Genomic DNA, 23,130 nt, shown 5'->3' with positions numbered 1-23,130 from the left:
CTGACTCAGGCCTCTGCAGCTGTGAGATTGCATGATTTCAGCCTACATCCCCTCAGCTGGCCCCCTTGCCCTGCAAGTGCTTAGGGATAGCCCCTTCAGCTGTGTATTCACACACCCTTGGCCCAAGCCCCCTGTCACCAGCCTCTACTGCAGTGTGTACACCCAGCGAAATAGTGTGTAACCATGGGGAGCATGTAACCGCCAGGGCCCCCATAGCTGCTTGTGGGCTCAGATCAGGCCCTGCCTTCTATCACTGGCCTGCACCACCATGCTCATCTGTAGCCAACCCCCTCCAGATGTGCACCTGCACACCCTCCACATAGACCCCCATCCAAGTTTCCACTGCAAGGTGCTGGAGGAGAGTGTGTAGTCATTGGAGACCATGCTGGTGGTCAGGGTCCCTGTAGCTGCTAGTGAACTCTTAGTTGGCCCAGGTCTTTGCTGCTGGCCTTGGACTTGACCACTGTGTGTGCATCTGCAACCAGCCCCTGCCTCTACATAGGCAACTGCAGCTTGTCACCAACAGCTGAGAGCGTGAATACCAACAGCTCAGGCCACCACCAATGTTTGCCCTGCTACCCAGCAGCTGATGTTGGAAGGGCCACTGAAGACCTCACTAGTGCCTATAGCCACTGAGGACCCCTGACAATATTCACCAAGAGCCACATAGTTGTCAATAATGTGGAACCAAACAACCTGAGCCAGAGAGACATCATGCTTCCCCAGACCCAGTGCCACCACATGCCCCTACCCTAGGTGTCCTGCACTACCAGACCCAGAATCCCAGCTTGATCTAGTGCCTACCTGCTCACAGGTGAAAGTCTAGTCTTCCCTTATCAATGTCAGTCCGTAAAGTCTGGCAGAGGTGACCGCTTCTTCAAATGTGCAGATACCTACACAAGGCTATGATATCATGAAGAATCAGGAAAATATGACTCCATCAAGGCATACAGTAAACCTCCAGTAACTGGCCCCAAAGAAATGGAGGTACAGGAATTGCCTAACAAAGATAAGTAATTAATGATATCAGGAAAACAATACAAGAACAAAATGAGTAGTTTAACAGAGAGAGAAAACATTAAAAAGAACCAAACAAACTCTACAGGTAAAGAGTTAAATAACTGATATGAACAATTCAATAGAGATCTCTACAGCATACTTAACAAAGTAGAAGGATCAATGATCTAGAAGCCAATGCAATAGTTTTACCCAATAAGAGGAACAAAATGGGGTAGAAAGCTTACTTAAAGAAATATTGGCTGAGAATGTCCCAAACCTGGGGAGAGATTTGGACATCTAAGTTCATGAAGCTAATGGTTTGTCCCAAGGGTCCAATCCAAAATGATCTTCACTGGGACACATTGTAAGATAATGGGATGATTTACTCGAAGGACTGAAAAAAATAAACTGCCAACCAAGACTACATTACCAGCAAGCTGCCTTTCAGAGATATGAAGGCAAGATAAAGATGCTCCCTAATAAAGAACAGCTAAGGGAATTCATCACCACTAATCCTACCTTATAAGAAATGCTGAAAGAAGTTCTTCAGGCTGAGATGAGAGGATGCTAATTAGTAACATGAAAACATATGAAAATATACAACACACTGGTAAAGACAAACATATAGTCAGATTCAGAATACTCTAATACAGCAATGTAGTGTTCTAGTTAACTCTAGAGTAAAGGATAAAAGGTAAAAATGTATTAAAAATAACTACAGCTACAACAATCTATTAATGGATACACAATATAAAAAGATGTAAACTGTGACATCACAAACATAAGAAAGGAGGATTGACAGGGTAGCATTTTGTATGTAATTGAAGTTAAATTCTTACCAACATAAAATGGACTTTTATTTTTAAAGAGAAGGCATAACAATCACAAATATGTATGCAACCAACATCAGAGCACCTAAATAAATATTAAGCAAATACTAACAAATCTGAAGGTAGAAATAGACAACAGTATAGTGATATTAGGGATCTTTAATACTCTGCTTTTGGTAATCCAGAACATACAGAAAAATCAACACAAAACATTGGACTTCCATCACACTTTAGAGCAAATGGATCTAACACATATATAGACCATTCTGTTACGTGGCAACAGAATATACATTCTTCTCAAGCACACACAGAATATTCTAAATCATAAATCATATGATAATTCACAAAATAAGCCTTAGCAAATTAAAAACATTTGAAATCATAACAAGTATCTTTTTTGACCACAATGGTCTGAAACTAAAAATCAATAACAGGAGGAAAACTGGAAAATTCATGAATATGGATATTAAACACTATATTCCTGAATTATCAATGGATCAAAGAAGAAATCAAAATTGAAATTAAAAAATATCCTACCACCGAGGGGGGCACTTGATGGAATGAGCACTGGGTGTTATTCTATTTGTTGGCAAATTGAACACCAATAAAAAATAAATTTATAAAAAAATAAAAAAAAATATCCTAAAACAGGGGTGCTGAGTGACTCAGTTGGTTAAGCGTCTGCCTTCGGCTCAGGTCATGATCCCAGGGTCTTGGGATCAAGCCCCACATTGGGCTCCCTGTTCAGACTGAGTCATGAAGAAAAAACATTTGAAAAAAACACACCATCCTTTCATGGTAAAAACCCTCAACAAAATGGGTCCAGAAAGAACATGCCTCATGGCAATAAAGGCCATCCACATATGACAAACCCACAGCCAACATTATACTAAATGGCGAAACTTTGAAAGCTTTTCTTCTGATACCAAGAACTAGACAAGGGTACCCACTCTCACCACTCTTTTTTTTTAATATAAAGATTTTATATATTTATTCATGAGTGAAACAGAGAGAGGCAGAGACACAGGCAGAGGGAGAAGCAGACTCCCTGTGGGGAGTTCGATGTGGCACTTGATCCCAGAACCCTAGGATCATGCCCTGAGCCAAAGATAGACACTCAACCACTAAGCCACCCAGGCATCCCCACTCTCACTATTCTTATTGAACACAGTACTAGGAGTCCTAGCCAGAGCAACCAGGCAGTAAAAAGAAACAAATGGTATCTAAATTAGACAGGAAGAAATAAAATTGTCTTTGTTTATTGATCATATGATCCTATATATATAAAATCCTAAACACTCCACTAGAGAACTGTTAGAACAAATCAATAAATTTGGTCAAATTGCAGGATACAAAATCAACACATGGAAATCAACAAGACATGTGAAAAAGAAAGAATTGCATTTACAATAGCATCAAAAACAACAAAATGTTTAGGAACAAATTTCATAAATTTAATCAAGGATGTGAAAGATCTATACACTGAAAACTATAAGACATTGATGAAAGAAACTGAAGAAGGCACAAACAAATGTAAAGATACCCTGCATTCATGGATCAGAAGAACTAATATCGTTAAAAGATCCATACTGCCCAAAGCCATCTACAGATTCAATGCATTCCTTATCAAAATTCCAACAGCATTTCTCACTGAAATAGAACAAACATTCCATAATTCTGTATGGAATTACAAAAAATACTGAATAGCCAAAACAATCCTGAGAAAGAAGAACGAAGCTGGCGACATCACCCTTCCTGATTTTCAAATTATACTACAACACTACAGTAATCCGAACAATATGGTACTGCCATAGACACGGACACAGACCAATGGGAAGGAATCAAGGGCCCAGAAATAAACCCTCACATATACCTCCAACTAATATTTGGCAAGGGTGCCAGAATAGTCAATTGAGAAAAGATAGCCCCTTCAATAAATGGTGCTGGGAAAACTGGATGCTTACATACAGAAGAATAAAGCAGCATCTCATCATACACCACATACAAATTAATTCAGAATGGATTAAAGGCTTCAATGTAAGGACTGAAACCATAACGACAAAGAAGAAACCTTAGGGAAAAAGCTCCTTGACATTGGTCTTGGCTATAACTTTTTGGATATTATAGCAACAATTCAAGCATCAAGAGCAAAAATAAACAAGTGGGACTACAAAATAAAAAGCTGCATAGGGGCACCTGGGTGGCTTAGTCAGTTAAGCATTTGACTTTGGTTCAGGTCATGATCTCAGAGTCCTGAGATCACACCCCCAGGCCAGGCTCCTCACTCAGCAGGGAGTCTACTTATCCCTCTGCCCCTCCCTCCCCTGTACTCTCTCTCTCTCTCTCTCTCAAATAAATAAATAAAATCTTTCTTTTAAAAAGTTACATAGCAAAAGAAATCATCAACAAAATAAACAGGCAACCTAATAAATGGGAGAAAATACTTGGAAATCATGTATCTGATAAGATGTTAATATCCAAAATATATAAAGAACTCACACAACTTAATAGCAAAAAAGAAAAAAATCTGATTTTTAAAATGCACAGAGGATCAGAATAGACATTTCTCCAAAGACATCCAGATGGCCAACAGGTATATGAAAAGGTGCTTAACATCACTCATCATCAGGAAAATGTAAATCAAAACCAAATGATCTATCACTTCACACCTGTTCAAATAGCTACTACCAAAAAGTCAAGAGGCAGTAAGTGTTGGCAAGGATGTGGAGAAAAGGAAACCTCTGTACACTGTTGGTGGGAGTGTAAATTGGCACAGCCACTTTGGAAAACAGTATGGAGGTTCCTAAAAAACTAAAAATGAAATGACCATATGATCCAGCAATTTCACTTCTGAGTATATATGCAAAGGAAATGAAAACTGGATTTCAAATGATATTTGCACTTCCATGTTCACTGCAGTATTATTCATAATAGCCAAGACAAGGAAACAACCTAAGTACATGCCAACAGATGAATGGATAAAAATGTGGTATATATTAACAATGGAATGTTATTCACCCAGTAATAATACAAAAGGACCTCGAGACCATCATGCCAAGCAAATTAAGTTAGAGAAAGACAAATACTCTATAATCTCACTTATATGTGAAATAAAAAAAAAAAAAAAAGATCTCATAGAAACAGAAAGTACAGTAGTGGTCACCAGGGGCTGGGGTGTGGGGGAAATGGGGAGATGTTGTTTAAAGATTACAAATGTCCACTTATAAACAAATTCTAAGGATCTAAAGTACAGTATGGTAATTATAATTAATAATACTATATTAAATACTTGAAAGCTGCTAAGAGAGTAGATTTAAATGTTCTCACCACAAAAAAGAAATGATAATTAAGTGACATGATGGCAGTGTTTGTTAACACTATAGTGGTGATCACTTTGCAGTATATATTAAATCAACATGTTAAAAAATAAATACATAAATAAACATGTTGTATACCTTAAACTTACAAAATGTTCTATGTCAATTATATCTCAATAAAACTGGAAAAAATGAAAAAACCCAAATCTAATCTGTAATATATAAAAAATTTCCAAGTCTGAAATATAAGAAAAATTAAACTCTTTTCCTCTAATAGGATAGAATTTTAAAGAACAAAAATACATTGAATAGATTAACAATGTACTTTCTGCCATTTATGTCCTTTATTACAATAATGCATGAATAATGATTGCAATGAAACCTTTGTGGAAATATATATATGACATTCACATTAATATCTAATGAATCTATTATGATTGGTGTTATTTTGATGAATACTAATTCACTTCAGAAGACTAAGCTATTCAATTTCATAGTATGTTTAATTAATGCCAAGCTACAGTGGAATTCTCATGACATTAACTATGATAGTTACATGATATCAATTATATTAATATTGATCAGTGCCTTGACATTGAAAATGAATAGGTAAAATTTTTATGATCAAATATCAAAAAGTCAGTAAGAAATCTTCACAGTATATTTCAAATTTTTACAAATCCATGACAATATCAATAAATATAGAATAAATCAGCATTTTACACAATTTAGCAATCCAAATTCACATTCCCCTTTATAACAGCAATCATGATGGTCATGATGATGTCGAATTATAGTTAACATCATTGACTGCATACTTTATGTCAGGAGCTATTCTATGCTCTAAGCACTTTATATGAGTCAATTCATTTATAAGAAAGATTTCTAGAACTCTCTACATAATTTGCATACAATTAAGAAAACTATAGTGATGCTCTTTTGCAAGAAAGAGAGACCATTAACTACTTATGAGCAGATATTTCACGGCTTTGTTGGGATTGAAGACTCCTTGGTATCATCTTTAAAGCCATCAAAATAGATGTATGTTTGTCCTCATTCAGAAAACTGTGTATTTTAAGAACTGTGAATTTTAAGAAATACCAAGACTGATATTTTATACTTCTTATCATTCAAAGAAAAAGCATCTTTATAAATTACAACAGTGATAGACTCTACATTTAAATGCAATTTTTTATTTGTGCATTTTTATAAACTTAAATGTAAGTAAATATACATCACTTGTTAAAGTGTAGGTCAGGAGGAAAAGGTGTCAACATAGTAGTGATCATAATCCTATCACCTTTGTTAGCCAAGTCCTTTCCCTCCCTATTTTGCACCAAATCCAAACAGATGATTTTATTTCTAACATTACTGAGATTTTAACTATTTAACATGTGCTTTCTCACCTCTACTCCATCCACCTCCCTCTCCTCTCTTCTTTCTTTTCTCTTATGTTTCCTTCTTGGGTGAGAAGATGGGACACGTATATTTCTTTCTAGGGCTAACACAGTCACCTTGCACTTTGATGCTCGGGGCTTTACTCTGAATTACCCATACTCCCTTCTAAAGTTTTTGTTTCTTCCTCTAAAATTTATTTTGCTTGATTTGGGGCTATGATTCATTTTTTTCTCTTCTTAAACATTTCTTTTCTCAGCCCTGCTACTTTATAAAGATACTCTCCTTCCACATCCTTCTAAGTTCTTCCAAGCGCCAATCCACACCTCCACAGTTACAATTTTTCTTTTGATAATCAAAAGCTTTATCTCTTCACCCTCTTCAAATCCTCTGCAGTACTTAAACCGATGATTAACTTCTCCAACTCTTTATTCCCTTAGCTCTCGTGATGTTATAGCCCATGGAGGTTTGCTCCTATTTCTCCAATCTTTGGTTTTCCCATGTTGTTAGTTCTCACACCGCCTTTTAAAGTAACATATCCTAAGATGCCACAGTACCCTCTTATTTCTTACCTCAGGATTCCTAGTTAATATGCATATCTACCTCCACAATCTCATCTTTTCCTCAGGGCAGAACTTTCGATCCTTAAACTTTAGTCCTGATTTCTCTCTCAAATTCCATATCCTTATGTACAAATGATTCTTAGACATCTCCACGTGAATATTTCCCAAGCCCCTTAAACAACATATCCAGAATTAAAAGGATTATTTTTCCCAACTTCAAATCTACCAATTACACTAAAAGGAAAACAACAATATCCACTATTTTCTGTCTTCTTTCTCTTTGTTGATGCCATTAACATTCTTTCAATTACCCAAGGCCTAACATCTGAAAATCATATTTAACCCTTCCTTCTCCCTTAACCACCCCTTCTATTCAGTTACCAAATCATTTGACTTTTAGCCTCAATTCAATCAAATAAATAGCCCACCTAAAAAAAAAATCTTCTGTGGCTTTCCATTTCCTAAAGTCCGTGTGAATTGTTTAGGGCTCTCCACATCCTAACTTGTACTTCCTTTTCTAGAACCATCTCTTGCTACTCCTCTCCAAGAACCTTTCAACCAAATATGGTCTTCTCCCAAATAGGGTAATTTTTCTTGTTTCCATGACATTGTTTATAATACTTCTTTGGCCTGAAATCCCTCTCCTTATATTCATACACACATTCATCAATTCATTCAGTGAGTACCTGCCTGCTACATACTACATACTGTTCTAGATGCTAGAGATGCGATGGTGAAGAAAACAATATCCCTCCCTATGTTAAAGGGGCCTGTATTCAATGAGAAGATTAAGTAAATAAGTATTAAGTAAGGGAACATAATAAAATGTCAGGTATGAAAAATAAAACAAAATAAGGGGATAGAGGTTACTACCTAAATTCTAGCACTCAGGGAAGCACTCCCTGACAGGAGTGACATTTGAACAGTAATCTGAATGATGTAAGAGAGCTCGACACATTATATTGGGATTTGTGTAATAGTAGGTACAAAGGCCCTTGACAGGATTATGTGAAGTGGTAAGAAGAATAGCAAGGAAACCAGGGTGGCTGATACACCTTGAGTGAGGGGTTTCAAAAAAAAGAAGGTAAGAAACAAGGTCAAAATAACCAGAAGCCAATCCTCTAACACTACAGACTGTAGTAAAGCTACAGGATTTATTCTCAGTGCCATATAAAGTATTTGGAGGTTGGAGAAGAGGGGAGTGATATGATTTTATTTATTTTTCAGAAAGATCACTTTGCAGGTGTACAGAGACTGTGGGGGTGGTGGAAAAAGTGAACATAAGACAGGAGTTAGGAGACTATGGGACCAATCCAAGTAAGAGATGATTGTGGCTTAGGCTGGGGAAATCGGCATGAAGGTGGTAAGAAATGAGAAAATTAAAGATTAATATGAAATCAGAAACAAAGAGATTTGCTAACAATTGGACATGAGAAATCAAAGAATGAGAAGAATCCTGGATGACTTCTAAATTTGGGCCCTGAGCAGTGGGCTGAATTATGACATGTGCCATCTTCGGAGATAAGAAACACTGACTGGACAAGGAGCAGATTTAGATGGGGAATCAAAAGGTCGACTTTTGACTTGCTAACCTTGAAAATGGGCATTAGACAGCAAAGTGGAAATATCTAGTCAATCCTTTAATTATGAGTCTGGAGTTCAAGGGACAGCTCAAGGATGGAGATTTCCATTTGAATCACCAGATTTTTTGTGTGTCATTTGGGGTCATTGAACTGCATGAGTTCACTCCATTCAGCCATTCTCAACCCTGGTACAATTTCAATTAACTGGGGCAGCTTTAAAATAAAATACTGATCCCCTCTCCCATCTCCAGAGCAACTGAATCCGAATCTCTGCAGGGAAACCAGAGTATTGGTGAATTTTTAAAACTCCTCTAATGTACAACCACGTTGAAGAACTCCTGATCTACTGAAATGAGAGATGTCTGAGTACTCACCTCTGTGGCACACCGAAATGTAGAGATCTATAAAAGTAGGTCACAGAAAGGAAGCCAGAATCAAGCTTGGCCAGCAAGGCACAGAGGAAATCAAGAGAACAGGGCGGTATCCCAAAAGCCAAGAAAAGACAGTGTTTCAAGAAGAATAAATGAATTCAGTCAAATGCCATTAAGAGTTCAGTCAAAGTGAGGACTGATTTTAGAGCAGAGGATTTATTTGATCATGGGAAGGTAGCTGTAACAAGTGGTTTAGACAATAGACCTGGACCAAAGACTTATGTCATGCATTCAAAAGAGTAGAAGATGGTGAAGTACAGAGAAGAATCAACACAGGCTCCTGGCCCATATGCATCTATCAGTGTTCTGCCCATTTCCAAGGCCAGTTGAAAGGTGCTGAAGCCTCTGCTAATCTCACCAACTAGAGGCAATTTCTCTGCTGTGCAATTTTGACTTGCTCTTTCCTTTAAGATACCAACTTGAACTCTAGTTATTTGTGCTCTTGGTGGAGAAGGATCACATTTAGTTAATCTTTCTATGCCCCACAGTGAAGGAGAAGTAGGTTCTTAGGAACTGTTGGCACAGAATTTAGGAAAGAAAAAGCTTTGAAATGAGGCACCTGGGTGGCTCAGTTGGTTAAATGTCTGCCTTCAGCTCAGGTCATAATCCTGGGGTCCTGGGTCAAGTTCTTTGTTGTCTTGACAGGCTCCCTGCTTAGCGGGGAGTCTGCTTCTCCCTCTCCTTCTGACCTCCCCCACCCTCACCTCCCCACCCCTGCTTGTGCAGGTGCACACCCTCTCCCCCAAAAATAAAACTTAAAAAAAAAGCTTTGAAATATGCTGCAAAGTAATGAGGATTACTGCAGTGCTAAGTGAGCAGAACTCTCATCTCACATACCAGAAAGGGAAGATGTTGAAATTCACTCAGGCATTTCAAGTAAATGTGAAGTATTGGGAGATTTTTTAAAAAAGGCAAAAATACTCAAAGAGCTGAAAAAAAGTTTCAGTAATTATCTCTAATGCTATCTTCGTTCCTGAGCACTGTGAGGCCCTAAATTGTAGTTATGTGACAAGCTAGTGACCCACGTATAGATGACAACAAACCGTTCATCCTCCTCTTAACTCACACAGAACCGCCAGCCCTCACCTGAACCCCCAGATCTGCCTATAACAAGGTGATCAGCCGGAAAATGCTAAAGTTGTTGTAAAGGAGATTCATGGTCATAATTTGTTTGTTTTAATTTTTTTAGTAATACAAATTTTACGACACAGAACATTTTTGCAAAATCTGCCTATATAAGTTGGCAAAAAAAAAAAAAAAACCAGCAACCTGGAGGGGGTGGAGATCATTTAATAGGTATATATCCAGTGGTGAGTGTCAGATTTTTCAGTGGCTTTGAACATCCCTGAAGTGCTTAGTATTTACATAATTTCCTCTTTTAGTGGATCTTTAGACACATTCACTCTATCTGGTAATGATTTTTGGTTTAAATGCTTTGTAAATTGAATTTATTTCAAAATATGAACCATACATAGCCAAAGGCCTTGGGTATATCTTGATTTTTAAAAGTCTTTACAGGGTTTGATTGCCTCTTTGGAACCCCCAAGGCACTAAGTGCCCCCATAAACTTGAGTACAATAGCCTCAGCTGCCATCTTTGAACCTTTTGCCCCCAAATCAATAACCTTCCCTCAAACTGATGAATAACCCCCAATGTTGGAGCAAAGATGATTTTGTCTATCTTTCTTTTAAAAATGAGATACAAGAAAACTGAGTCACAAAAAAAAAGAAAGAAAAACTTCCCTCACCTCCCCTTGGAAAAAAAATTAAGAATACATTTCTTATGAAAGAGCTCCATGAATAAAAAAGCACTGCTTAATAAAATTAGAAATGAAATTTGAACTTTCTCTCTCTAAAGCAAGAAAATATATAGTACATATTTCAACATATGTTTACTTGGAAGAATATGTTGAATCTGGTTCATGATTAAGGACTACAGTTTCTGAATCAGAGCCATGAATTTGACTTCTGGTATTTCTCTGAATATAGAAAAAATTATGTATTACAGAATACAGTGTTTACTATAACTAGTGAAGAATAAAGGAGAAATTATTACTAATTAGAAATAATTTTCAATGCTTAGACATACATCTATTATAAAGGACATAGCTTTTCTAACAACAGAAAATACCCACAAACCAAACAGAGATACTATTTTTAAGCACTTTTATTTCCTGGTAAATCTTAACATGAAAAGAAAATCTTAGGTTGCTGTGAAAAACTACAATATAAATCAGTGCCTCAAAAAGACCTGAAATTTCTTTGCTTTTATTAAATCTGTGATTTTTAAAAAATAATATCAAAGAATCACTAGTATATGTGAGAAAGCACTTACTTTTTATCTAGCCCAGCTCCAAAATCAATAAGGAATCCCCCAGAAGCAACCTTAAATGGTGGTGTTCAAACAGCACCTTCTGGAACCTTCCCAGCAACATGAAGTTCATTACTTTGTCAGGCAGGCTGATCCACTATTAAAAAATTTAATTGTTAGAAGCTTCTACCATAAATATCCAAATTATGAGCCTGAGTTACAACTGAGGAAGTCAGCCCAGACGGCATTAGCCTTCATCCTTTAATATGCTCCTCACACTGAGAAAATGTCCTTTGCTGTTAAGAAAGTGAAAGAAGGAGGTCCTGGGGTATAAAAATTTCTTTTTTTTTAAGATTTTATTTATTCATGAGAGGCACAGAGAGAGAGGCAGAGACACAGGCAGAGGGAGAAGCAGGCTCCATGCAGGGAGCCCAATGTGGGACCCGATCCTGGGACTCTAGGATCACGCCCTGGGCTGAGGGCAGACGCTCAACCGCTGAGCCACTGGGGCTGCCCTAAAATTTTTTTTTTAATTTCTTTTAACAAGTCCTGAACCCAATGCTGAACCATTTTAATGTTGCCACGTGATAGATAGAAGAATGATTTACTAGAACAAATTCCATGAAAAATCACATGAAATAACCATTTTATCTATAAGATACCGATAAGAATACCTGAAGACAAACCTACAAAAGTGTTTCCAAGAAGCCAGACAAATAAGTTACGGATCACAAGTTGAAGACTAGAGGGGAGAAGAACAAGAATTTGTGAATTAAGAAGAAACTATGGAGCAATCACATGGAAAGGGGGGTGTAGAGGAAGGAGAAAGGCCACTGCTTGGTTTCAGGGGACAGGCTGTAGGCAACTGTGCAGGGCATGCCCACAGCAGAGGTGGGAGCACTATATGATTAGTACCTCCTCCTCCTCCTCCATATGTACACAGCAGGCTCCCCGGGTGAGGCCAAGTGGGGACCCCACTGCCACTTACATAAATATGGGGGTGCACAGGCACACAAGACACACGCACTCCACTCCACATCAGCTAAATGTAAACACAGAGAAACTCATCATCCTCTGCTGGCCCCAGAACAGCACCCCCAGCACCCTGGCCCTAGCCACAATAACCTCTCCCCCAACACTCAGCCCTGTTCCCTAATCCACACTGGCGCAGATGCAGAATTTGGCAACAAGGGCACCTGGGTGGCTAAACGGCTGAGCATCTGCCTTCGGCTCAGGTCATGATCAGCCCAACGTCCGGCTACCCGTTCAGGGGGAGTCTGCTTCTCCCTCTCCCTCTGCTGCTCACTCTGCCTGTGCTCTCTTGGACTTTCTCTCTGTGTATCAAATAAACAAAGAAAAAAAATCTATAAATAAATTAAAATAAAAGTGATAGTTAAGTTTTTGAGGTTGCAAATAATAAAATAATGAGATTTTTAAAGTCTATGTAGAAATCAAGTGAGGGACACCCGGGTGGCTCAGTGGTTGGGCGTCTGCCTTCGGCTCAAGGCATGATCCTGGGGTCCCGGGATTGAGACTCTTATCTGGCTCCCTGCATGGAGCCTGCTTCTCCCTCTGCCTGTGTCTCTGCCTCTTGCTCTCTGTGTGTCTCCCATGAATAAATAAATAAAATATTTTAAAAAAGAGAAATCAAGTGTTTTCATTTCTGACTTGAATAAATTAAATATGGGTGTTGAAAAACAAAACTAACCTAATACGTATTCTTTTCAGAATATAAAGACCACCTTCAGAATTCATGCTCAGACATGCACATACATATAAACACAGCCTCATATTTTATATCTCATTAGGAGGATAGTTTAGAGGCAGTAACTATTTCTTCTTTGACTTCATACCCTTAGTTTCTAGCCCACTATCCTGCTTGATGTTTGGTATCTTCCTTCTTGTTGATGCTAAATGAATGAAGCTCCCAAGATATTGGCTGGCAAGCTTTTCTGAACAGTGCTACTACAGTCTACACAGCTATTTGTCCTCTCCCTGCTCTGATTCTGTGTTGTGAAGAGTAACTTATGTCTTTACTTTTCCTTACATCAACGGGAACACTGTTCTTCCCAGTATGTAAAGCATAGGCCTTATGCATCCTACTTTATGCAATGTTGCATTTCCAGTATCTGAGGACTTTAACAATCACCCATAAATTTTAGCCAAAAATCCACAGTAAATTGGGCCTGATCATCTACCATGTTACCTCAGAGTGTATTGTGGTTAGTATAAAGATTTATTGTGGCACTGGGCCATACATCTAGTAAGTTAATCTCTCCATTATTTATTGCTAAAATAGAACTAACTAAATCAAATTGTTTTCTCCATAAGAGCTCTAAGATTTTGGAACGAATACAACTGATGTCCCCTGGAGTCTACACTCTTGGCTAAAAAAATCAAAAGAATTCTGTTTCCATGCTTTACATTGTTGCTCTGGGTCACTTCCCTTGAGCTACACTTAGGATGAATTAAGAAAAGTAGTTTCTGATCAATACAGTAGGACTCTCCCCTATCTGTAAGTACTATTTCTTTTTTTTTCTTTTTTTAATGATAGTCACGCGCGCGCGCGCGCACACACACACACACACACACACACACACAGAGGCAGAGAGAGAAGCAGGCTCCATGCACCAGGAGCCTGACGTGGGATTCGATCTCGGGTCTCCAGGATCGCGTCCTGGGCCAAAGGCAGGCGCTAAACCGCTGCGCCACCCAGGGATCCCCGATACTATTTCTTTTAATGCAGCCTAAGATGGCAGCAGTGGAATGTGGCGTTAAACACTGCCAGATGTTTCATGGTTTTTATTCTGAGAGCCATCACTGCAACTCATGTAATTCTAAACGGAAGTGTAGGTCACAGTTGCTATGTGTCCTTACAGTTCTCTATTTTCACCCAAAATCATTGCCAGTCATGGCACTTAACTGCCTGGTCTATATCATAGGTCTGAGAAAATACCTTTGCTTTCTCTCATATTAAATAGTGATCATTTCTTACCTTATACCTTCTAAAATTATCTATTTCCCCTTATACACATGACTTTAGCTGGGTACTATTTTTAGATGAGCCAATGCCTTTTTCTAAATATGTTATCTAAAAGATGTACTCTTTTTCTAAATTATTTTAACATTTTTAAAATTTAAATTCAATTAATTAACATATGGTGTATTATTAGTTTCAGAGGAAGAGTTCCATGATTCATCATTCTTTTATAATACCCAGTGCTCAGGGCACCTGGGTGGCTCAGTGGTTGAGCATCTGCCTTTGGCTCCGATGGTGATTCCAGAGTACTGGGATCATGTCCTGTATGGGGCTCCCTCCCAGGAGCCTGCTTCTCCCTCTGCCTATGTCTCTGCCTCTCTGTGTGTGCCTCTCATGAATAAATAAATCTTTTTTAAAAATCTCTGTGCTTATAATACCCAGTGCTCATTACATCACTCAGTTACCCCATCCCTCCACCTCCCACCCCTCCAGCAACCCTCACTTTGTTTATGATTAAGAGTCTCTTAGGATTTGTCTCCCTCTCTGATTTTGTCTTGTTTTATTTTTTCCTCCTTTACCCATGATCCTCTTTTTTTGTTTCTTAAATTCCACATACGAATGAGATCATAGGATAATTGTCTTTTGCTGATTGACTTATTTCACTTAGCATAATACCATCTAGTTCCATCCATGTCATTGCAAATGGCAAGATTTCTTTTTTGATGGCTGAGTAGTATTCCATTGTGCATATATACCACATCTTCTTCTTAATGGGTGATGCCTCTTAAGAGGGCACTAGTTATGATAAGCACTGGGTGCTATATATAAGTGATAAATCACTAAATTCTACTGCTGAAAAAAATAAATAAAAGATGTTTTCTTAGGACAAATGCTCTTGGGAAAAACAGCCATATTTATTCTTTAAAACAACAATCTCTTTAGCTCTACCCAAAGTAAAAATTACTAATTTTACTTAGTTGTAAATTACATTAATATCCAACTGGTTGGAAAAGCAAAAAGCCACCTTAAAATTACACGTTAGCTGTATTAACTATGTATCTGATAGTTTCAAAATGATGTCTGAAAACTTGTTAGAGAGTCTTTCATAAAGTTAATTATCATAAATTACTAAAAATGCTGGCAAGAGGTATGCTTTAATTCATCTCCTAACTACCTTCTACCCCTCTGCTATAAAGCAGAATGGTGATTGTCTTAGTACTGTTGAAAAATGCAGAGTATAGACATTATATGATTCTAATAATAACATCAAATAGTCTGAGTAACTTTTTTAGATAATAATATTTTCCAATCTTTATGTAATTGTACTCAGTTAAAATATGAGATTCATTTTCCTACAAGGTCAATTAAATATGCAATTAAAAGCTACTCCCGCATGTCTTCCTCCCATGGCTGTCAGTGCAAATTCCCCAGGGTACTGATTTGTACATTTTACAGAATCATTCATGTGAACTGTATTCCAAATGGCTTTAAAATATTAAAAGTTCCATTTTACAATTTCTTCTGCTCAGTGATCAGTATGGTGAATCTCCTTCATCTTGATAAAGGTCATAAAGTTTTTGTCTTCTTCCAAGTGCCTGATTTTGTAAGTTGTAGCATGAAGAAAGAGTGAAAAGGAGAGAACAGGTCATGAAAAAGAAAGAGAATGGAGTCAGCATCAGGAAAGAGATGATATTTAAGAAGAATGAAACAAAGTTCCCCTCATTCTGGATATTTCTTTCTACCTTTTGTAACTTATTCAGTCAGATGGCAATTGGTCATGACTCAACAGAAGTGGAAAGAAGTGAACCTAAAAATAATCAAATTTTGTCTTTATAATTTCAAACATCTAGGTTCAGAGGAATAGAGATAATTTTTATCCAGAAGCAACATATTTAGGAGATGTTTTGATCAGTAGAAAAAATTTAATAGTTTTCCACTACCTTTCCATCCCCCCAAAGTGTATGATCCTTTTGCACTGTTGGTTGGAATGCAAACTGGTGCAGCCACTCTAGAAAACAATATGGAGTTTCCTCAAAAAGTTAAAAATACAGCTACCCTACAACCGAACAATTGCACTACTAGGCATTTATAGAAAGAATACAAGTATAGTGATTCAAAGAGGCACATGCACCCCAATGTTTATAGCAACACTATCCACAATAGCCAAAATATGGAAAAAGCCCAAATGTTCATCAATTGATGAGTGAATACAAAAGATGTGGCATATATATATATATATATAATGTAATATTAGTCAACCATCAAAAAGAATGAAATATTGCCATGTTCAACAACATGGAAGGAACTAGAGTCCATGACCCTAAGTGAAATAAGTCAGAGAAAGACAAATACCATATGATTTCACTCAGATATGGAATTTAAGAAACAAAACAGATGAACATAGGGGAAGGGAAGAAAAAATAAAATAAGATGAAAATAGAAAGAGAGGCAAACCAAAAAGGACTCTTAGCTATAGATTTGCTGGAAGAGAGGTGGGTAGGAGGGTTGTTGGAAGAGAGGTGGGTAGGAGGGTTGTTGGAAGAGAGGTGGGTAGGAGGATGGGGTAATTGGGTAATGGGCATTAAGGAGGGCACTTGTTGTGATGAGCACTGGGTGTTGTATGCAAGTGATAAATCACTAAATTCCACCCCTGAAACTAATACTACACTATACATTAACTAACTTGACTTTAAATAAAATCTCCAAAAAAAGGAGAGAGAGAGAATGAAGATGTGAATAAACATCAGCAGTGAAAAATGGGTACCTAATTATTAAGTAACCAACCACTTAAGATTAAATACCATACATATGACCCAGGAATCCCACTTCTGAGTATTTATCCAAAAGAAACTAAATCAGTATTTTGAAGAGATTTTTGCACTCCCATGTTCATTGCAACACTATTCACAAGATATGGAAACAAGCTAAATGTTCACCAATGGATGAATGGTTAAAGAAAATGATATGTGTATATATAAAGGAATAGTATTCAGCCATAAAAAGAAGGAAATCCTGCTGCTGTGACAATATGGATAAATCTGGAGTACTTATGCTAAATGAAATAATGTAGACATGAAAAGATGAATACCATATGTACTCACTCATATATAGAATCTAAACAAAACAAAACAAAAGCCAAACTCATAGAAAAAGATAGTAGAATGGTGGTCACCACAGTCTAGATAGAGGCAAAAATGGGAGATGCTGATCAAAGAAGGGGTCAAACTTTCCATTATAAGGTGAATAAGTTCTCATGCTCTATTCAGCAGCACATACACTTAAACTGGAATGATACAGAGGAGATTAGCATGGCCCCTGTGTGAGGATGACATGCAAATTAGTGAAGTGTTCCATATCATGTTTTTCCTCACACCATACACAAAAATACATTCAAAATGGATAAAACAGCTAAATGTGAGACAGGAGACCATCAAAATCTCAGAGAAGAACATAGGCAGCAACCTCTTTGACATCAGCAATAGCAACTTCTTACTAGACACGTCTCTGGAGAAAAGGGAAACAAAAGCAAAAATGAACTATTGGGACTTCATTGAGATAAAAAGATTCTGCACAGGGAAGGAAATAATCAACAAAACTAAAAGGCAACTGATGGAATGGGAGAAGATATTTGCAGATGACATATCTGAAAAAGGGTTAGAATCAAAAATCTATAAGGAACTTGTCAAACTTAACATCCTAAAAACCAAATAATCCAGTTAAGAAATGGGCAGAAGACATGAATTGACATTTTTCCAAAGAAGACATCCAGATGATTAACAGACACATGAAAAGATGCTCATCATGATTCATCATCAGAGAAATACAAATCAAAACTACAATGAGATATCATCTCATATCTATCAGAATAGCTAAAATTAACAATGCAGGAAATAACGGATGTTGGGAAGGATGGAGAGAAAGGGGAACCCTCTTACACTGTTGGTGGGAATGCAACCTGGTGCAGCCACTCTGGAAAACAGTATGAGGGTCTCTCAAAAAATAGAACTACCCTACAATCCAGCAATTGTACTACTAGTTATTTACCCAAAGGATACAAAAATACTGATTCAAAGGGACACATGCACCCCAACATTGACCATTATCAATAACAGGTACATTATGGAAAGAGCACCACTGTCCATTGACTGATGAATGGATGAAGAGGTGATACATATATACAATGGAATATTACTCAGCCATCAAGGAGAATGAAGTCTTGCCATTTGCAACAACGTAGATAGAGCTACTGTATATTATGCTAAGGGAAGTAAGTCAGTCAGAGACAAATACCATATGATTTCACTCATGTGTGGAATTTCAGAAATGAAACAGATGAACATGGGGGCAGGGGGAAGAGAGAGAGGCAAACCATAAAACAGACTCTTAATTTTAGAGAACAAACTGAGGGTTGCTGGAGGTGGGCAGGGGAATAGGTTAAATAGGTGATGGGTATTTAAAGAGGGCACTTATTGTGATGAGCACTGGGTATCATACATAAGTGATTAATCACTAAATTCTTCTCCTGAAAGTAATATTACACTATATGTTAATCAACTGGAATTTAAATAAAAACTTGAAACCAAACAAAAATATAAGATGCATAAGTTATTGGGACCTAACATACAACATAGTGACTATGTTAATCATACTGTATAGTCGACTTGAAATTTGCTGAGTATAGGGGATCCTAAGCACTCTCACTATGCGCACACAGAATAAAAAGTAACTATATATAATGAAGGATATGTTAATTAACTTGATTGTGGTAATCATTTAATAATATATATGTATCAAAAAAATAATATATATGTATCAAATCATCACATTGTATACTTTAAATACCTATGATTTTATTCAGCATTATATTGCAATAAAGCTGTAAAAAGGCATTAAATAAAGGTACAAATAACAAAATACAGTGACCAACATAGCAGAAATAAATATGAAAACCTAGATAACATGAAAAAAAATTCTAGGGAAATATAAACCAGCAAAGTGGCCCATCATGAAGAAAATCATAAAATCAAAGAAAGAGTAGAAAAATTTTTAGAACCCCAAAGATATCAGACCTACTAAACTTTTTTTAGAAAGCCAATTTCAACTATAAAAAAATTCCAATATATAGGACAGAAAATAGATAATTTCTCACTTCCTAAGCTTAGTAATGTCTGTGGCCCCCAAGGCAGAAAAGCACAAGAAAGCAAAAACATATATTAAAAAAACTTATAAACACAGAAGCAAAATCCAGAGTATCAGCAATTCACAATCAATACTTCATTGTAATGAACTCATGACCAATGGTTTAATCTCAACATTACAAGGATAGCACAATTTAAGAAAATTTCCCAAGTTAATTCACTAAAATAAAGTACCTAAATGAGAAAAAAACATGACTAAACATAGGCCAATATATCACCGAATGATATCCAGCAAACATTCATGAAAAAAAAACCTTGGCAAACAACTTTCATAAATGTATCTACCAAATATGTATAGCAAATATATGTACAGTATAAGATGCAAATTAAGTTCAGAAATTTAAAAAGTTATCTCTTATCACCACTACTAATCAACACTGTCCTAAAGGTTCTAGCCACTGCAAAAGATGAGAGAGAAAAAATAAGTGGCAAAGGGATGCATCAGTTGGATGGATTTTCTGTTGGAAAATAGGAAATAAAATATTTTCAGTGGTTATGATCATCTATATAATCAATCCAAATAACCAACTGACAAACAGAACTAAAGAGGGAATTCAGCAGTGCCTAAATACAAGATCTACATACACACACACAAAAACTAACTAATAGCTACCCTGTAGACCAACAATGAATCATTAAAAAAAATTACTCAGGACTATGAAATTTGGAATGGAGACATTTGGATGGTTTTGAATGAATCTGAGAACTATGAACTTTAACATTACCTGAAGTCACATTTCCCAAATGAAACTTCCTTTCCTCTTTCCAATCTAAGAAAGCCAGCCCCTCCTTCACTAAAATATATATATATACACACATATATATACATATATATGTGTGTATATATATGAATATATGTATATAAGGCCACCTCTGGGCGGGACTTCTAGCCTCCACTCATTGGACCATGCTCCGTTCTATTTCATTCCGGTTCATCAGGGAAACAGCCAGAGCACTAGGCAGAGGCTGTGTCTCCATCGTTTTTTCCATGACCTAACGGGAGCCATTTTTGAGGTTGAGGCCTACGTCTCTGCTTTGTTAGCCCAGCTTTAGTTTTGTGTGTTGTCCCTTTGTGTGGTGATTTGGTGTTCCTGACCATGGTGTGGACGATCTTGGGCCTCGTTCTTCCTCACATCTGCTGAGGCCGCCCTTTCAGGGCCTTGATACTATAGCCATGACGAGGCTGGTGCGCAGTCGGATGCAGCCCACAAACTTATAACCTTTGAGGATGTTTGTATATACTTCACCCAAGAGGAGTGGGAGCTACTTGATACTCAGAAACGTCTATACTGTAAGGTGATTCTGGAGAACTTTCTACTGGTGACCTCAGTGGGATTTGCAATTTCCAGATACCATTTAATTCCCCAACCACGGCCAGTGAGAGAGCCTGTAGTTCCTGAAAATGTGGCGATAGGTCCAGCCGAGGCAAGGATGGTCCAGGGGAGACTTTGCCCATGTCATAAAGTAGAAAATGAAGATGAATCTTTTGAGCATGGTGTTTCTATAAAAGACTCACAGGTGAGAATTCTCAGAGTGAGTCCTTCTATGCCAAAGAGCCACTCGTGTAATATGTGTGACCCGATATTGAAAGACATTTTGTGTCTGTCTGGGCATCAGGGCACATCCCTTGGGCATCAGCCACACCCATGTAGATCATGTGGAAGAACCTTCTGGGTCACTGTCAACATTGACCAAATCCTGAGGCAGCACAGTGGAGAGGAAGTCCCTAGAAAAGAAAATGACCAAGCCTCCTTTGTGAAGAGCTGCAGAAGCCACATGTCAGAGAAGGTCTTCACTTGAAAGAAGGATGAGGAGGACTCCTTGGCCAGCTCTGGACTTGTCCAGCCCCATGTGACTCAAGATGAGGAGAAGCCATGCACTAGGAGCCAGTGTGAGGAAGCCTTTCATGTTGGACAAAAAGATTGCAAGTGCAGTGAATGTGGGAAAACTTTTAGCAACAAAGACAAATGTGTCCAACACCAGAAAATCCACACTGGAGAAAAGCCTTACAAGTACAATGATTGTGGGGATGTTTTTGTCTGCAACTCCAGCCTCCAAGAATACCAGAGAGTTCACATGGGATCAAGGTCTAATGACTGTGCTGAATGTGGGAAATCTTTTATCAGAAAATCCCATCTTATTCAGCACCAGAGAATTCACACTGGAGCAAAACCTTTTGAATGCAGTGAATGTGGGAAAGCCTTTGGCCACAAAGATACACTTACGCAGCACCAGAAAACTCACAGTGGAGAAAGGCCTTTTATGTGCAGCAGATGTGGGAAAGCCTTTCTCCACAAAGATGCGCTTGCTGAGCACCAGAAAAGCCACACTGGAGAAAAGTCCTACAAGTGCGATAGATGTGGGGAATTCTTTAGCCACAGCTCCTACGTTAGAGTACATAAGAGAATTCACAGTGGAACAAGGCCTTATGTGTGCAGTGAATGTGGGAAAGCCTACATCAGCCATCCCCACCTTATTCAACACAAGAAAAGTCACACCACAGCAAAGCCTATGGATGAAAAGAATGAGGAAAATTCTTTCATGACAAGTCCAGCGTCAGTATGCACTGGAGACACAACACCAGAGCAAAGCCACACGTGTTCAGCGAATATGGGAGGGCTGATGGGAGATACTCCCACCTGGCTTGGCACATAAAATTTCATACCAAAGAAAGGCTTCTCGAGCCTCGGTGTCCATCGAAAGATGAATAGATAAAGAAGATGTGGTTTATGTATACAATGGAATATTCCTCAGCCATTAGAAATGACAAGTACCCGCCATTTGCTTCAACGTGGATGGAACTGGAGGGTATTATGCTGAGTGAAGTAAGTCAATCGGAGAAGGACAAACATTATATGGTCTCATTCATTTGGGGAATATAAATAATAGTGAAAGGGAATAGAGGAGAAGGGAGAAGAAATGGGTAGGAAATATCAGAAAGGGAGACAGAACATGGAAGACTCCTAACTCTGGGAAATGAACTAGGGGTGGGGGAAGGGGAAGGGGGCGGGGGGTGGGGGCAACTGGGTGATGGGCACTGAGGGGGGCACTTGATGGGATGAGCACTAGGTGCTATTCTATATGTTGGCAAATTGAACACCAATAAAAAATAAATTTACAAAAAAAAGTATTAAAAAAAAAAAAAGAAAGGCTTCCCATGTGTGTGAGTTTTGGTGATCCTTCAGCTTCATCTTTTAAGTTCATTTAGCACCAGGAACCTTACACTGAGGGGGGCCTTAAGAGAGCAGGGAATGTGCTTTCTCCTTGCTCCACACAGCATGACTCACAAAAGAGAACATCTCTGCAAGGTGGCCTTTGAGATGGAGTCAACACCCTGAAGTTGAACTTCGTACATCTAGCTCTCCACGCTGGGGAGAAAACTATAAGTGCCAGGTGTGTGTGGGGGGGGGGAGGGCAGTTCAGGACCTACTTTACATTTTCTAATCTTCCCAGGGCCTTCACTTGATCTGAGCAATGCCACTGCCTGCATCTGTTGCGGAGACCACTGCACTTCTGCCAGCAGT

General features: G+C 38.1%; 1 non-coding gene and 1 pseudogene across 1 annotated transcript; both read left to right on the top strand.

The window, feature by feature from the left end:
• The first annotated feature begins 17,661 nt into the window (after positions 1 to 17,661).
• LOC112919160 (U6 spliceosomal RNA) lies at positions 17,662 to 17,768 on the top strand. The gene has a single exon (XR_003234827.1). It is a non-coding gene; the product is annotated as a U6 spliceosomal RNA (small nuclear RNA).
• Positions 17,769 to 21,037: 3,269 nt separating this feature from the next.
• LOC112919008 (uncharacterized) lies at positions 21,038 to 22,317 on the top strand (annotated as a pseudogene).
• The last annotated feature ends 813 nt before the right edge of the window (positions 22,318 to 23,130 follow it).

Source organism: Vulpes vulpes, chromosome X (genome assembly GCF_048418805.1).
Source record: "Vulpes vulpes isolate BD-2025 chromosome X, VulVul3, whole genome shotgun sequence".
Lineage (NCBI taxonomy): Eukaryota > Metazoa > Chordata > Mammalia > Carnivora > Canidae > Vulpes > Vulpes vulpes.
The sequence above is the reverse complement of the archived record's forward strand: the minus strand, read 5'-3'. Positions and strand labels throughout refer to the sequence as shown.